Source organism: Spinacia oleracea, chromosome 3 (genome assembly GCF_020520425.1).
Source record: "Spinacia oleracea cultivar Varoflay chromosome 3, BTI_SOV_V1, whole genome shotgun sequence".
NCBI lineage: Eukaryota > Viridiplantae > Streptophyta > Magnoliopsida > Caryophyllales > Amaranthaceae > Spinacia > Spinacia oleracea.
The window spans coordinates 36,087,568-36,106,086 of record NC_079489.1 but is presented as its reverse complement, the minus strand read 5'-3'; positions in this window follow the sequence as shown (position 1 = coordinate 36,106,086).

Sequence of the window (18,519 nt, the reverse complement as noted above, 5' to 3'; positions counted from 1 at the left end):
CAGAAGAGCTAAAACTTTGTCTGCGATTCTTCCTGTTGTTGGAGAGTTGCAGGATTTGAAGGCGGGAATGAGAATTCAGTGCTTATCTTTCAAAGCAGGGTTACATTCTCATGGTTATGTTCTTGTTGGTCTCATGGTTATGTTCTTACGGGTCTTGTGCATAAAAGAAAAGGTGCAAATTTAAGCTAAAATTTTATGAATAACTCGGCTAGTGCAAATTACAAATGTGCAGATGAATTATTATTATTGATGATTTTGTAAAAGCAGTGAAATTACCATATATCGATGATTTTGTAAAAGCATTGAAATTTAAACAGCCATTAAACAACAACATATATCGATGATTTTGTAAAAGCATTGAAATTTAAACAGCCATTAAACAACAACATCCAGCATCTATGTTACTCTATAAATAGAACAATAAGCAGCAACATAAAACACTTAAGATCGATATACAACAAAAATGAATAAAAACAAAACCAATATAAACTAAAAGTAATTAAAATACAACCACGAAACTAGCTAGATATTAACCCTAAATTAAAACATAATAACAATATGCTGAATTCTTGTATAAATCTGTTAAATTGCCATAAAATTACTATGAGTATGTAGAAAAGAAATAACAAACACAAAAATTCCGGCAACAAAAGTTTCAAACAAAACAAACAAACCTTCATGAATTTCTTGAGTGAATTGGGCGAATCTATCTGGAAAACCAAAGAAGCTGTAGCTCTACAACCCACAACTCAGACGAATTTCTCCAGAAAAAAAAACTAATTCATAGAAACTTGAGATGGTTTTGTTTGGACAATTGTGAAGACCCCTTAACCTGAGATTTCCAGCCTTAAATATTAAGAGGAATAAGAGGATTGCTACAGAGTTTGAACAAATTTGAGGGGTTTTGCTTTAGGTAACAGATTGAAGACGAAGTATAGGGGATTCTGAGAGCTTGAGCTTTTAAGTAGGAACGTTTCTAATGAAACTAAGCAGTTGATTTTGGGGGTGTAGGTTGAGTCGGTTGTTTGAGGGATCTGATAATCGTGGAGTAGGGTGTGGGAGCAGGGATAAGAGAATTAGGCGGGATATTTTGGGCGAAATATTTGGGAAAAAATTTCCTTTGCGGGCTTACAAACACGTGGGTTCCACTTTTATTTAATTTTTAATTTTTTTTTGTAAATAGCGACGCTTTAGTACGTCGTAATATGTTGCGACTCTGTAAAGAGTCGCAATTTGCAAAGTAATATTCGTGGTCCGAAATCTCTTGCGACCCTTTGTTACACCGTCGCAATTAATCCGTCTAAATATGTACCCTTTTCTTGTAGTGTTTGTACTCATTGGTCCACATACATCTGTATGGATTAAACCCAATAGTTCAATTGCTCTTTCTCCAACTTTAGAGAAAGGTTGCTTTGTCATTTTGCCAAGTAAACATGATTCGCACTTACCATAATCCTCTAAGTCAAATGGTTCTAGAATTCCTTCTTTTTGAAGTCTTTCCATGCGTTTCAAGTTAATATGGCCTAATCGACAATGCCACAGATAGGTGAGATCTGAATCATCCTTTTTGGCCTTTTTGGTATTTATGTTACAAACTTGTTTGTCGTGATCTAATAAATAAAGTCCATTGACTAATCTAGCAGATCCATAAAACATCTCTTTAAAATAAAACGAACAGCTATTGTCTTTTATTAAAAAGGAAAATCCCTTAGCATCTAAGCAAGAAACATAAATGATGTTTTTAGTAAGACTTGGAACATGGAAACACTCTTCCAGTTCCAAAACTAGCCCAGAGGGAAACGACAAATAATAAGTTCCTACAGCTAATGCAGCAATCCGTGCTCCATTTCCCACTCGTAGGTCGACTTCACCCTTGCTTAACTTTCTACTTCTTCTTAGTCCTTGTGAATTGGAACATAAGTGTGAGCCACAACCTGTATCTAATACCCAAGAAGTTGAATTAGCAAGTATACAGTCTATAACGAAAATACCTGAAGATGGAACGACTGTTCCGTTCTTCTGATCTTCCTTTAGCTTTGGACATTCTCTTTTGTAATGGCCTATTCCATCACAATAAAGACAGCTTTATGTGGACTTGTCCTGCTTTGATTTAGCATTTCCCTTGGACTTTCCACTTTTCTTGAACGGTCTCCCTTTAGCCTTGAGTAAATCTTTGGCTTCGCAGTCCAGTATTATCTCAGCCTTTCTGACAAGGTGAACAAATTCTGCAACTGTTTCTTCTCTTGGTTCACTTAGGTATAGTTGCTTGAAGCGACCCAACCCATTGTGCAGTGAATTGAGCAAGATAGAGACTTCCACCCTTTTGCTTATTGGTGTTCCTAGCAGACTTAGGCGATCGAAATATGAAAGCATAAGATCCACATGGAACCTTAGTGGGACGCCTACCCTTTGTTTAGTGCGAAGGAGCTGAACATGTGTTTCTTGGACTTCCATCCTATAACACCTGTTGGGAGAACTAACCTTTAGACCAGACATTGATTCAATCAACTCATGGACGTTCAGGTCCCTGTCCTCCGTGCTTCCACGACAGATATCCCTCAGATTCTTGATGAGCGTAAAAGGTTCATAAGCTACAAATCTTCTAGCCCATTCATCAGGGATATTGTTCAGCATGAGACTCATAACCTTTTTGAGATCCGCATCCCAGGCGAAAAATCTTTCAGGGGTCATGTCTCTGGCATAGTAGCTTGGCATGGGATGTAACAGTATATACTCAAGTCCATTGAGTCTGACTATTTCAACTAGCTTAGCTTCCCATTCAAGAAAATTTGTTAGGTTCAGCTTGACCATAAGCTCAGACCCATGATGATGTTTTGATTGTTGTTTTCCATAGTTAAAACTACAATTGAAAAGAATAAACAAATAAATAACCATTCACAGTTTCTCTTAATAAACTTAAATTCTAGCATACATGCATAATTCAATGTTCATTAAGCATTTTATTCAAGTTATGTGTTCCGGCAGGTGTGAATAAAATGATTCCAAGATCCTAAAATCCATTGAAGAATTAAGCACATTATGTATTTAGACTCAATTCTAAAATCTTTTAGGTAAGCAAAAACCTTTTGCTAATAGTTTAGAAACTACTCTTGGTTGATAGGTACGTCTAAGAACTTATTAGATAAACCTATCGATTTTGCCACGACATAAAAGGACTCCTTACTTATATCGTTGAGTTTCACCAAAACTAACATGTACTCACAATTATTTGTGTACCTTACCCCTTTAGTATCGATAAGTAACACCTCGCTATGGCGGAAAACTATTACTAAGATCAATGTAAAGGATATCCAAGTAAGTGTTATTTTGGCATGGCACCTTTTAACTCAATTTTTAAGTTTGGAATTTAAGGCTCTTACTATGTTGGTTAGATTTTAAGTGAACTAAAATCCTTAATCATGCAACATAATCAAGCCTTGATCTCATGCATATTTAAGACATATTTAATAGCAATAAATAACTTAAAACATGCATAAGATAAATGTGATCTAGTATGGCCCGACTTCATCTTGAAGCTTCAACTTCAAAGTCCGTCTCGAAAATGGAAACTTCGTCTTGAATTTCACCGTGGGGGGCGCCATTTTCTCCAAATAGGATAAGCTATAATTAAAACTAATTACAACTATTTGATGTTACGCAGACCATATTTAAATTGAAAAACAAATTTGGTGCATTACACCAATTACATTCAAATTAATGGTACGCAGACCATATTTTCTATCCTATTTGGGCCATACTAGTCACTTCATAACCGCAAAACAGTACATATACAATATATACCATTCATCCATTCATTATCATGAATGGCCAACATAATTGGTTATTTAAAACACATTGTATGCATCATATAAACATTTGCAGCAATTAATCAAGGGCACCAATACTCTACCAATTATTCAGTCCTTATTAATTCTAATCAAGTTGTTTAACCTTAAAGGATTTGTAGACCTAATCAAGAGTTTATGACTAAAAAGGGCTCCCATTTAAACCAATAAATTCATATGCTTTACTAATTTTAAACATAAAAATGTATTTTTAGTCTAACCGGAAACATACAAATTTAATTAAAATTTAAAGCTCATATAAATTTATAATTGAATCCACTTATTTAATTTATTTTCAGTCGAATTTAAATTAATTCAAGGTTTCTAATTTTAGTAAAATAATTAGAATAAATAAAATTTATAATAATTATAATATTCAAAATTAAAATCCAAGAAAACAATTTAAATTATTAATTTTAAAATTAATTAAAATTACATGAACTGAAAATCTCAAATTAAAATTTAAAACTCGACAATCGTAACATGACGAGAACTTGGGCTTGCGCCCAAGCCCCGTCGATTGCTAGGCCTGTCGCTGGCCCATGGCACATCGTAGCAGCAGCCACGCGCAAACGCAGTAAGCCAAGCCACGCTTGCGCGCAGCCTGCCTGCCCATGGCATCGCAGCAGCTACGATGGTGCTCGCTCGCTCGCGCAAGCAAGCGCTCGAGGCCACGCGTGTTGGTGCGCTGAGCAGCGATCGCTGGGCGACCAGCTCTCTCCCTCGCGCGCGCGCGCCTCTGTTCGTGCCATGCCATCGTTGTTCGCCCATCGCCCACATGCGCGCAGCACTCGACACAAGGCAGGGTTTCTGCCTTGTGCTCGCGCGCCACTCGCGTTGCGCGCTGCATTCGTACCGCATGGGCGATGAGCTCCCTTGCTCGTCGTCGCATGCCCGCACTATACAACACCCCTTAAGGGTAACACGTAGCGTCCATTGCTTTGTGCGTGCAAGTTTTATGAGCGAATTGCATAAAAATTTAAAATTTTTAATTCAAAATTAATGACAAATTAATAAAACATATTAATTTCATAATTTTAGGGAGAAAAATCGAAAATTTATTAATCAATTAATTTCCGATTAATCATGGATTCAAATCTAGGTCATAAAAATTTAAAATTTAACACAAATTAACAATTTTTATGGTGGTTTTTAATCATAGGTATCTAATTAAATTATTAATTAATTATGAAAATCAAATCAATTCTAAATTATTCGAATTTCAACAAATTAATCATAATTACAAATTAGATTGCATAATTAACAAGGCTTGGCATTCAAACTTGTTAAACATATACAGTAGGTCAATCAAAAATTCAAGATTTATCAACAAGAATCGCAAATATTTAATTTAACATCTTAAATTTACAAACTTTTGCGTTCGAAAAACTAAAACCTCGGAAAAGTCATAGTTAGGCTTCGAATTTGGGAATTCTGGGTTTCGGTGAAAAGACTATTTTTGTCAAAATTTTAGAATGCCTTTTACATGCGGAATTGACACAAAAATCACTCGATTTGGATGAGTAACGAAGAAATGCCGAAAAACTGCGTACATATAATTAAATAAATGCAATTTGCAATTAATTAACAATTACGAAATTAATCACCCCTTTTAAGTCCTTGCAAATTTGTAATATTTAACCATGTTTATGCAATTTAGATTATGAAAATAATAAGAGGCTCGTGATACCACTGATAGGTTATGATTCATATGACAAAACATAAATCATGCGGAAAAACCATAAAGCCAGGAAAGCATATTATTTACACACAATCATTTAGCATAGTTTAGATGCATACACTTTGTTGCGTGCCCTCCCTTGCTACGCCCGAACTGAACAAGAACAAGTCTTTAGGACTCAAAGTGTCGTCCCTCCGTAGATAGTCCACAGCACGTCCGGATCCGCCTTAAGCTTGACCAACTAGAATTGCCCTTAAGGTTGCTTAGGAATTTCGGCTAATATGGTGCAAGTGTATGGCTGATTATTCTTCAAAATCTTACCTTTAGAATACTTCAATTGTTTCTATAAATTATGACCCTAGGCACCTATTTATAGAGGTATGGAAAAGGAACTGGAATCCTATTAGGATACGAATTAATTAAACTAGAATCCTAATAGAACTCTTATTTAATTAATTTATCTTTTTAGGATTAGGAATTTAATCATATATCGAAACCTGATAGCTTTAGGATTCGTATATCACACAAACACACACACGCACGCACAGCAGCCCACGAGGGGCGCCATGCGCGCGCGCGCAGCCCGCGAGCTCGCAGCCCATGCCACGAGGCCCACACGCTGCCGCAGCCTTGGCGCGTGCTGGGCCTGCCTTGCGGTGGGCCTGGCGCAGCCTTGGCTGGTGCGTTGTGGCGCACTGGCTTGCTGGGCGATGGCCCGGCTTCGTGCTGGGCCTTCGTCTGGCAGGCCTCGTCCGATGCTAATTCGTACGATACGCTTCCGATTAATTTCCCGATTCCGGAATTCATTCCCGATACGAACAATATTTAATATTTCCGATTTCCGGAATTAATTTCCGTTTCGAACAAATATTTAATATTTCCGTTTCCGGAATTATTTTCCGATTCCGATAATATTTCCGATTCAGACAATATTTCCGTTTCCGGCAATATTTCCGATTCCGGCAATATTTCCATTTCCATCAATATTTTCCGATACGTACCATGTTTCCGTTTCCGGCAACATCTACGACTTGGATAATATTTATATTTCCGATACGATCCATATTTCCGTTTCCGGCAATATCATCGTTTCCGGAGTATTCATTTCTTGCTTGTGACGATCTCAGCTCCCACTGAAACCAAGATCCGTCGATTCCGAATATCCATAGATGGAGTATTTAATGCCATTAAATACTTGATCCATTTACGTACTATTAGTGTGACCCTACGGGTTCAGTCAAGAGTAAGCTGTGGATTAATGTCAATAATTCCAATTGAACTGAAGCGGCCTCTAGCTAGGCATTCAGCTCACTTGATCTCACTGAATTATTAACTTGTTAATTAATCCTGAACCGCATTTATTAGACTTTAATATTATATGCATACTTGGACCAAGGGCATTATTTCCTTCATACTTAAACTTTACAACTTAACATTAACTTAGGTGAATGTTGTAATAGTGAAATCCTCGCCACTACTCGTTTCCGTGGTCCCCAGCAGTACCTAAAACAGAAAACAAAACGGTGAGCCGAAGACTCAGTAACGAGTTACCCTAGCATCGTAACATCATTTCAATTCAATTTATTTAATAAGCAGGGAGAATAGAATATAGTAAAACATTTAATAAATCATCATTTCAGAAGCATCATTTCGAAAACTATCATTCTTTAACCTTTTTCCTTTTAACATTATTATTCTGGTCGTCAGGACTTTACAGGAAAACATGGTAGGACGTCTCCTACGAACAGGGGAAGCCAGTGCTTCATAATAGGGGGGCCAGTGCTCCATAACAGGGGAAGCCAGTGCTTCTTATCAGGGGGAACCTTGGTTCCATATCAGGGGAAGCCAGTGCTTCTTATCAGGGGGAACCTTGGTTCCATATCAGGGGAAGCCAGTGCTTCTTATCAGGGGGAACCTTGGTTCCATATCAGGGGAAGCCAGTGCTTCTTATAAGGGGGAGCCTGGGCTCCATAACAGGGGAACTTGACCAGTTCTTACACTTTCATTTATCATGTTACATTTCTTTTAATGGAATATTAATCAGGAAAATCTCATTCATTCAGGATGGTTCAATAAAACCATTAAATCTCGTTATTTCATAAAATCATTACTTTCAGGAATAATAATTCGTTAAATCAATATTTTGCATAAAGCTGCATTATCATAAAACAATTCAATCAAATCATACTTGTAATCCCGCAAATCATAAAACACCATTATAAAACATCAATCGTTCATAACATCATTCATACATAAATACATTTCGAAGGGATTGCGGGTACTAGCAATAACCGTTACCTCAATTCCACGGTTTGCTAAGCCTTTTTCCTTGGTTCGTTCGTCCTGAGCTCCGAGTCCAAATTCTTTCAAATTATTAAATTACTGAATTAGTTATTAAAACGATAAATACTTAAAACTAATATTTTATAAATTTATAGATATTGAATTTTGAAATAATTAATTAATAAAAATATAATCTTTGAAAATATTATTAAACGACATTTCAATCAAAATATATAAACATATATATATATTTCGTAAAATCGATTTACATTATTTAAATTTAATAAATTAACGAAAATATTATTTAAACCAAAATTTTAGTCAAAATATAAATCTGAAATTATCATTTAAATTTCTATTAAAACAATAATAATTGATTAACATGAGTGCTTAGAAAGAATGAAGCTTACTGTGGGGTATTGGGCTAAAACAAGAGTTGGGCTTAATTTTGAGAAATAAAATACCAAAGCTCCAATTACTGGAACTTCTCTCTCCCCTTTTTTTTTTGAAGTTGGGCACGCAAAAAACAGGAAAGCAGGGGAGGGGTACGAGGGAGCACGAAGGGAAGGAAAGAGGTCAAGGGAGGAGGCAGCTGGGTGGCTCGGTGCAGCGCCGGGGTGCGATGTTGATGGTGGTGGTTGTGCGGTGGTGGTACAGGCGAGGGAGAGGAGGAGGAGTGCGAGCAAGGGAGAAGGAAACAGGGGAGTTTATGTTTGATTTTTTGGGCGGTTTTGGGTGGAGACAAGGGCGGCTCGCCGGGGTTTTTGGGTCGTTAGTTGGTTGGCAAGGTGGTGATGGTGGCTGCAGGTGAAGGTGGTCGACTACGGCAGTCGGGCGGTGTGGCTGGGTGGTTGGAAGATAATGGTGGTGTTTGCGGTGGTTTTTAGTCGTGGCAGTTACTGCCGGTGGTGGTTGTGGTGGCTCGAAACTGAAACCAAGGAAATTAAAATGGTGAAAGCTCCATGGTTTTTAATGGTGAATAATTAAAATGGATTGTTTTTTGATTTTGCAGATTCTGAATAATATATTAAGGAGCTATATAGCAATGGCATTGAACAATCTACGTAATTGATGACCCAATTTGTAAGAATTTTAGATGACAAATGTAAGAAAATAGGAAAAAGGAGGTGATGAGTAATGAAAGCTAGGAGGTTTAGGGGAGTGAATCAGCAAGGCTAGAGCTAATAGGTGAGATAGGTGGCAAGTTCCATGGTTGTCAAATGCTTGAGGCTCACGGTAGAGAAGAAGAGAACAAAGAGTTGACTTGGTTTTGGTTTTATTAAATGAGTCCAACAGGGTATTTTGGTAAATATGAAAAGTTGGATAATTTTCAGACATGTTTATTGCTATTTTTGGACATCAAACGAAAATGGAAAAATGACCTTGAGTAAAATTAATTTCCAAAATAACAAGTGCTGATAAAATAAATTTAGTTTTCACATAAAATTTCTCGTTTAATAAGAATATTTTTGAAATTATTCAAATCTTTTATATATTACGAAAGGTAATATAAATTTAAAAGGTAGCTTAAGCTCGTAAATATGAAATTAAATTATAAAATCTAAAAAATAATAAATCATTTAACGAAAAGTTAAAAATTTAACTTCGTTAATCAAAATAAAGTTCAAAAATTTGGATATAAAACGAATTTAAGCTAAATAAAAATAATTAAGCATAATTAATCGAGTTTTAAAAAAATCCGGGGTATTACATATTTAGTCGCATTCGCATTCCGATACGGCTTAATATGTGGTTGCATCAATAGAAAGATACAATATGATTGTTCGCATTACAACACACCTGTACGCGCTACAATGTTCTAGTGCTTGCCTTCAGGCTCTAGAATAATATAGCTCGAACAATAAAAGTTCTCAAACTCATACTTATTGGGCACAATACATGTAAATGTTAACCCAAGTTACTTAAAATGCTCACAAGTGCCTAGAATACGCTCGTTAGCCTGTTTAGCAAATGATACGTTCTTACGAAGTCAAAGTCTGTCTTATAAATTATAATTTGGATCATGCACATCATATGATTGTATAGGCCTTGGAATAAGCTTTCCATAGACTTATCATAAGCCCAAATCCAATTTAAAATGAATAAGTTATAATGCTTTTACTTGGACTTTGCTGAAATGGACCGACCTCCACTCTTTGGGCCATAACTCGATATTTACGAAGCCCATTGATGCGAGACAAGCGGCATTGGAAAGCTGGATTCCATAGATTTCCAACAAGATATCATTTGCAAGAATTAGAGTTCGTATGTAGAATTAATGAGCTGTTAAAGATTGAGTTTTCTGGAAATCCGCAGATCTGCCTGCGCTGGAATTTTCTAGCGCTGGCATTTCGTGCGCTGGACAATTCAAGCGCTGATTTTTCCAGCGCTGTAAATTGATTCTGAAAAAAAAATCAAACTCTTCAAATCCTATCTTTTGAAGCGCTATAATATTCTAGCGCTACAGTTTTGAGCGCTGGAAATTTCCAGCGCTTACAAATTGAGCGGTGCTTTTTTCCGGCGCTCGAACTTTTCAAATATCTACCTTATTTCGACTAACTAAACTATAAATACATCCTTTCTGCACCCCGTTTTCAATCATCAATTCAGTCTCACTCCTCTGATATTCTGAATTCTCTTTTCCCTCTCTGGTATACTAAGTTTCTGTTGAAGTCCTGCCCCGTATTCGTAATAGTTCTGCCGTGTTAACTCTTGTTAAGCAGAACTCTGTCCGTATAAAGCATTCGTACCTTCCCAATTACTACAAAAGTTCTAGCCAATTCATAAGCCAAAACTTAGGAATCTAAGAGGAAACTCTGCCGGAACTAAAGGAAAGATCAAAATCTAAAAATCACTATAAAGGTTGTTCTAAAAGCTAAAAGGAGGCTCTGCTAAGGCGAGTGGTAAGTGTTCATGAGAACCGCAGTAAATCCTGTAACGTGAATCTATATTTTATTGCTTTCCCTACCTTATAAATCTGCTAACTTTAATCTGTTATATTTCTCTCACCTAAATCAGATAATACTTGAACAAAGCGGTCTATTGTTAAGCTCCTTTAATCAACCTAAATCTGGGTTTTGACATCTGTTTAGTAATATTTGTGCATTAAAATCAATCAAGAGTAGTAATGTATCATAACGCATGTCCCATCATCGTCATAGTTGAACTAGTAAGGACAACGCCGCGTGGGCTAATGCTGGGCACTCCCCGTATTAGTAAACGTCCCTGGAACTCTCAATCTCTGCTCCTCTGGATGTACGTTGAGGGATCTCCATACCAGGGATCACAAGGGAATTTATGGCCGCCGTGAATCACATATGTTTGCACTCCAGGCATATCACGATAACCGGGTTTTGTCAGTTTTCTAAAACTGAATGGCGACTCCTAAAGACTAGTAAAAAGGGGCTAATGCCCATAGTTAGTCCATGTTTACTTAATATGCTTGCCACATCCAGAGAGGGAAAAGTCGTGCGGGCCGTACACTCTTCCTTAAGAGGCGCCCCATCGTGTTTTTTCGACCCCTCACAGTGGCGACTCCACTGGGGACATATTGAAATAATCTGTGCAAGTAGTGCCTAGGTGAGGAAGCCGTATAGCAGAATTCGAACGCCACGCCACAATTATTTCCATATTAAGTTGGGACGACCTGGATATTCAATGTGACGATTGATCCGCGACATAACCGCATAAACGAATCTCGACTTCCTTGGCATGTTACATCTCGGAAGTCCAGACTAAGGACACCTATCAGCCCGGGGGTGCACGCGCTTCAGATGTTATCCACTCGATGCATTCGCAATGTAGCACATCCACCAAAACTAAACCGCTTATCTCCTAGGTCCATTCACGGTATATGCCACTCCAGCACGTACCGGATAGGCCTTGATAAAATTTGTCATGAACCTGGCTACTCTGACATGGGCTTGTTGGGGATTGGCGATAGGTTTGGTACACTCTGACACCCAAGCCTTTTGAACGTTAGAGACTAGCATAAACTAAATGCGCATTATACTTGAAATCATGCTCGTTGTTAGTTTAAATGTAGATTTTTATGTGCTATGTGAAACTAATCAACCAGACGCTTAGTTTAAGGTCAACAATATAGTTGAAATTCCAAAAAACTCTTTAAAACGTCGAAATAATCAGAAACAAATTTCCGCAGTCAGGAGCCCAGCGCTAGAATAAACCAGCGCTGCCCTGACCTGCGCTAGAATATTCCAGTGCTAAAAATCGGAGCGCCAGAAAATATTAGCGCACGCGACGAGGAAAAGAAAAAAAGGCACAATGGCCAGCGCATAAAATTCTCATGCTGTCTAGGCCAGCGCTGGGAAATTCCAGCGCTGCCATCTTGAGCGCTGGAATTTTCCAGCGCCCGCCTACTTTTCCTCGCATTTGAATCACTAACCAAAATTTGAAAATTCAGAACCCAGTCCATCGTGCAACCAATTCGAAAGGCCAAAATACGCACCAGCTGCCCGAGCATTACGTAGGTCTGGCTGAAAATACCCATTCCGGAACGCATATTCAAAATTGCGCCGAAGGTATTTTCACTGAATTGAAGCCTTATTAAGTCAAAATTAACAAAAAGCCGCATTCGCTTTTGCCAATCGAACCCAAAGGCCAGTACGCGCAAAATACTTACCATTTGCGTCGGAATGCTGAATGTCTGAGTGCACGAACGCTCAAACAAAGGGACCCGTTTGGTAAAATCCAAGCCACGGAACAAATTTGTCTAAAAGGAAAAAATGCACGAATGGCTGCATGCGCTGGAAATTTCCATCGCACCACAAGCGAGCGCTAGAAAATTCCAACGCTGCAAATCCAAGCGCTGGAATATTCTAGCGCTGCTGGCTTCAATCTCGACAATGTTTTTCGTGTACTCTGGCCTAAACTAAAAAACGATTTGCAAAAGTAATTGTTGGCTCACCAATAATACTTATGACCGGCATAACACCGTTCTAAAATAACCTTTGACTTTCACTAAAAACAAAAGTTTCTAAAAAAAAAGAAAAGAGTCTGTTTTCTAAAATCAGTTGATAAAATAAATTCATACCAAATTGCTCGTTATAATCTCTTAATAATATTTGGGGCAAAGGAAGAATCAAGTCGAGTCAAAAACCTTAGACAAGTTTGTCATCCCTTGAGTAAAAAACCTTAGCCAAGTCAGTCATCCCTTGAGTCCATCAATTAAAGCCTAAGTTCACCTAGTCTAAGTCCACCTAAAGACTTAACCAAAATTGTTTCCTAAGAGTCTAAACCAAGTTAAAGGCTACCATATAGTCATCATTTACCTTAAATGACACTCTATAGTATCCACACACTTAGAGTACTTCCCCTAGAATCCACTTACACCAAGGACACTTCCCTTAATCCCCATCTCGTAACTTAAGTCAAACCCGTATAGTCAAAAGTAGAAACACTAAAACGGTCATAAAAAGAGTTTTACAAAGAACCGCGAGGCGCATAAACTATCAATCTGTAGGTCTAACCTTAGTCCATCATCCAGAGTCAGTTTCAGCCCAAAACAGTTAGCAGATAAAACGTTATAGCTGTTGCAGTCTAACAGTTTTGTCAAAATCCGTTTTTGTGTTTTGAGTCAAACCCATGCCCAACCTTTGAGTCCGAGTCGTCCGAAATATCGTGCTAACATATCCCAAATAATTAGTACGTTTATTGTAGATGACATTCACCATCTAAAAGGATTATAAAAGTCTGTTCATACTTCGAAGTTAATAAATTAACACTCTTAATTTATAAGTGATCACTGCATTCCATTCAAATCACCTAGATCTTAAAAATATAGACCATGAGAGCACTATAACTCTCACTTGACTAATAGCACAGAATTACTGCCCAAAATACAAGTTTGGGCCCTTACCCAACTTGTTATTTTGATTAAATCTAGAAATGATCATGACGACCCAATTTCTAATCATCCAGATTTAGAGCAACCTATTAATTATTCTGTCTAATACTCAGTCAAGAAAAAAGGCTACCTTTAAGCTGGCAACCCAAACCTCTAAGTACTCAGTTTGCCACTAAGATTGGTCAAGCATTCCTTATCATCTGAACTTGCTGGTACTGTTAATCGGTCAACATTTAATCAAGAACTAGGTGGTCATATCCAACTTTTCAAAACCAGTTCTACTTTCTTTCTGGTTTTAAAAAACAATTCATTAATCCTTCTCTAAGGGTCCTGACTAATTCAAGCGTAATTCAAGGAACGGTCACTATGCAACATAAAGTCCAATCTTTCAAGAAAGTCTTTATTAAATCTGCTCTTTTCCGCTTCCAATCCAAATAGGGAAAAGGCCATTTCACCCAAAAATTGTTGAAACCTAAAGAATTCAGTACATGATCTAATTGAGGACAAGGTTTTGATCCTCCCGGTGTAAGATATTGAAGTTATGAGCACTATACTCCAATTAGGATTAAACATCTACTTTCAATGTTTAAAACTTAATTGGCTTCTCAAAATATTCCTTTGGTACAAACCAACATTTGGGACAACTATGGAACACCTGCCCTCTGTCGGATTGAACGTTCCACACCAGAACGCTCAAAGTCGGGTAAAATCATGACACTTAGTCTTAACTAAACATTCCACCACCAGAATGTTCAGAATGACAGACTCATAAACGAATCTCTCCTGGACGTACTGGAAACGCGAAGCTACAAACTAGACTGTTGGCTGCTAAAGACTAAAGATTATCCAAAGCTCGAGATGCAGACTCCAAGTTCAAAGAAGCTCAGACTTAGAATATAGCACTACAAACTAATTCTATGTCATTCTCCCTTTCATTTTCGTTCCTGAAATAGAATAAAAGGCTAAATTGTTGTCAAAGCCTTTTTATCATGTACTTTCATCCAAAATCAAAAAAGTTTATCTTTAAAGTACATCCCTGATTTTCTTACCATAACAGTTTTTAAAGCAATGAACAAACAAAAGGCAAATTATTTGATGCACGAAACAAATAGAAAAACTTATTCTGCACTTTACATAAAAGAAATCGCAATTAGTCACTCACCTGGGCCCACCATAGCCCATTAACTTCAAAAATAAAAGATCATCTTAGGACCAACAGCTGGGGACTCACTCAGTCCGCCTTAACGATTTCTGAAAGATGTAATTCACCAACACAAGAGGCAACTTGCAACCTTTAAAAATTCCCTTTCCCTTGACCATGAAACAACAATATACATTATTGTTAGCCATGTTGAACCTCGTCCGAAGGACCCTTTTTATTCAACCTGCACTAATCCGAACTCGGGGATGTGAATGCACCAAGACCATAAAATGGACAAGAAGAAGGAACTAATCAAATGAAAAGGACTACACATCAAAAGCCGTTGAAAAGAAAGAGTCCAAACATACAGTGAAGTAACCGGCCAACCCAAAAATCCAAATAACTCAAATATGAAGAGTAAACAATGACGAAGTTCTGCCAAGATCAAACAAGGTTAAACATTAAGTCCAGTTGTCAATTTAACTCAGGATATAGTGGGAAATTTTGAGCCTTAACCATTTTTTTCCACCCAAAGCTTAACCACATTATAACCCTGGAAAAGGCCTCCATGAGGTGAAGTAACAAACATAAATCCAAAAGAAAAAAGAAATCCCCACTTGGGAATACCTGAAAAAACGAGCACCAATTACTCGGCAGTAAGTAGTTAATCAACTTTGCAAAGTCAACCAGAACAGGAAACGTAAAAATAAATCGAGTCCTGTGGAAACCGCGCATACCAACCGCCTAGCGCTAGAAAATATCAGCGCATGCTATATGAGCGCTAGAAAATTAAAGCGCGTGCAAGTTGTGCGCTAGTTTTTTCAGCGCCTGTGCTTAAGTGTTCAGAATTTTTACTGCACTTTTACAGAAAAATCCAAACACTTGGGGGGTACATCCGTACACAATCCGATTATTTTTATGGAATTTCGCGCAAATTAAGGTGAATTTATAATAAAAAGAATTCTCAGAATAAAAAACCAGAACTACGTAAGGCCTGATTCCAACTTGGATACGTATGCAACCCCTAACGTGTCCACTTTAGTCCAAATTCATTATGGACATCTATTCCGAACAAAAAGTACTCGGCCCACTACGGCTAAAAGTGACTAAAACATGGATCCATAACATTCAACTTAAGTCATTAAATGCAAAAGTGCTAAAAATCTTGTTAATTAGGCACACGATTCTATTATCAACCTAATTACTTTTCCAAAAATAGAAGCAAATCACCGCTTTAGGCATAACTTCCAAAAGGAAGCATTCACTTCCTAAAATAACTTGTTTCCTGCCATTCAAATACATAAATAATTTCCTTAAATAAAAGACGCATCTACGTCTTCTTAAACATTGCCAACAAAAACTAAGTAAGACAATCAAACCTCTTTCGTAAACAGCACATGATAGCACTTACTATCCTTATCATCCCTTAACATGTCTTCATGTAAGAATATCCTTCTCCTTTTTAGACTTTGAGCATCTATACTTCATCCTGAATCGAGCAACCGATATTTCTTACAAGTAATCTGCAAGCACTACAACCAACATCCCAAGTGAAAGCTTCCGAATCCAATACAATGAAAAAGAGACTGTTTGATTTGAGACTATGCTGTCAAATGACTTCCTTGAACGTTCTCAAATGTGTTTTTAAATAAGGAACCTACATCTTCCTTTCTGTTTTCAAAATCTCCTATTTTCGAAAACTAGTTGGATATGTCTTCTATCTTAGTTTGTCTGTTCATTCCCTTATTAAGCAATCGAGTCTGGATGCACCTTCCCATGTCTAGTTCAAAAGAGGCAAAAACGTTGCTCTGCTTTATACTGGGGGCTAGCTTAGCCAACACGTCCCGTCTCTTCCTTAACAAATGATTGGACATACAAGACTTCCTCATTGCGAGTATTTTGGCACCGAATCTGCAATCTCTAACTGATATCTTTCTACAGACGTAAACCGCTAAAGCAACAAAAAAGACGTTGTTGGCCTTAAATCTAAACTGTGCATGCTGTCATTTTATGTCTGTTTCTTCATGTACAGATTGGAGCCTCACTCTGGCTAAAAAGAGTCACTCGAGTCTTGGTCCGGGCAAACTTCATCTTATTGACCACCTTAACCATGGCTCTGTCGCCTAACACGACACCTACAAAGAAAAACGACGAGTAGAAATTACTACTCGTTCCTTGAACATACCTTGCATTAAACGAGTATGCTTCAAAATTTCATGCACTCTTAGTATCCAGACGATTTATGTTAATCCTGGGCATCACGAACATGCAAAACATATGCCAAGCGTCATAGCACGAAGCCAATCCCGTAGCTATGCTTGGAGGCTTGGAGAAAACACTTCAAAACTGCTCCGATTGCCGATTTTATCGCAAATTCTCGATGCTAATGCTAAAGATATGTCATAGGGAGCAAATCCTAGTGTTCATTCGCATAAAATGAACCTTAATTTGCTAATCCCTTATCTCAACTCGAAGCAAGGTTAACTACTTAGAACTTAAAAGTTGCTCCAGACAATAGGGCAATAAACATCGCGAGTTCATGAGAAACTCCGGTCATCCAGCTGCATAGAACATGCATGATAATCACTCTACACCTATTTGTTCGTACAGTTCAACCATTGCTTCAGAGGATAATGAAGAGCCATAAGAAAATTTCCAACGCAAGCAAAGAAAGCAAAGGTAAACACTCGGGGCTGGAACCCCAATTCCATCTACAAGAATGGGGCACACGCGGAAAATCCTCTCTGCAAACCCCAAGTACCCGTGAGGCATACCCCTCATAACGCCGCATCTTACAGACGCTCTTCGCATCTACGACATTGAACAAAAGACAAAACGAACAGTTAAAATCTCGTATGAAACGAGACGATACAAAGTAAGCAAATCGATACACTTACCTGAGTAGGACTTGTAGTCCCAAACATCTCCTGCAACTAAGGCCAGAAAGAACAATCTAAATATTAGCATGCTAAAAGTAGAGAGGCATCATACCTCGACCCAACAATTACCACATACTATTCCTAAGTTCCAAGTATTCAAATTCCTAAAAAGTTTGTCTTACTTGGCGGAGTCAAACAATTTTGTTCCCTGAGTACGAACATGCTGCTAAATTCAAATCATTAGCGAAACAAGTACCTGCAAAGTGATCAAAACAACTCCAAAGCGAAAATTCATAGATCATGTAAACCGCAAGCAACAAGCCAAGAACACCTACATTGTGTCACGACATCAATTCTTAGGCACACTTGGGGGCTAATTTTGATCAAGCCTAAAATTACCCAAAATCAACGAACTTGTGAAAATCAACATGCAAGATACTTATACATGTTGTAAACGTCACATGAAAGCAAACAGTTGCAAGAAATTGGGGCAAAATCAAGAAACCCCAAATCAATTTGAGAATAAACTTCTACACGAATTTTACTCAAAATCGAACCAAAACTCAAACAAAATATGAAATTACTTACATATTAACAATCCAGGATGACTTGGGAACAAATTTGGTGAAGACATCGGTCAAATCCGAGAAAAAAGGGCAGCAAGAGTTAAGAGGAAATGCGAAATCACGAAGAACAAACAGCGAAATAGTTGACGAGATCCAGAAGCCTATATTTCCGCTTTTAGTAACTGCCACTTATAGTAGCTGCAATACATAAACAAATGCCAAAAATAGTAACTGTACAAGACAAATACTCAAAGTGAT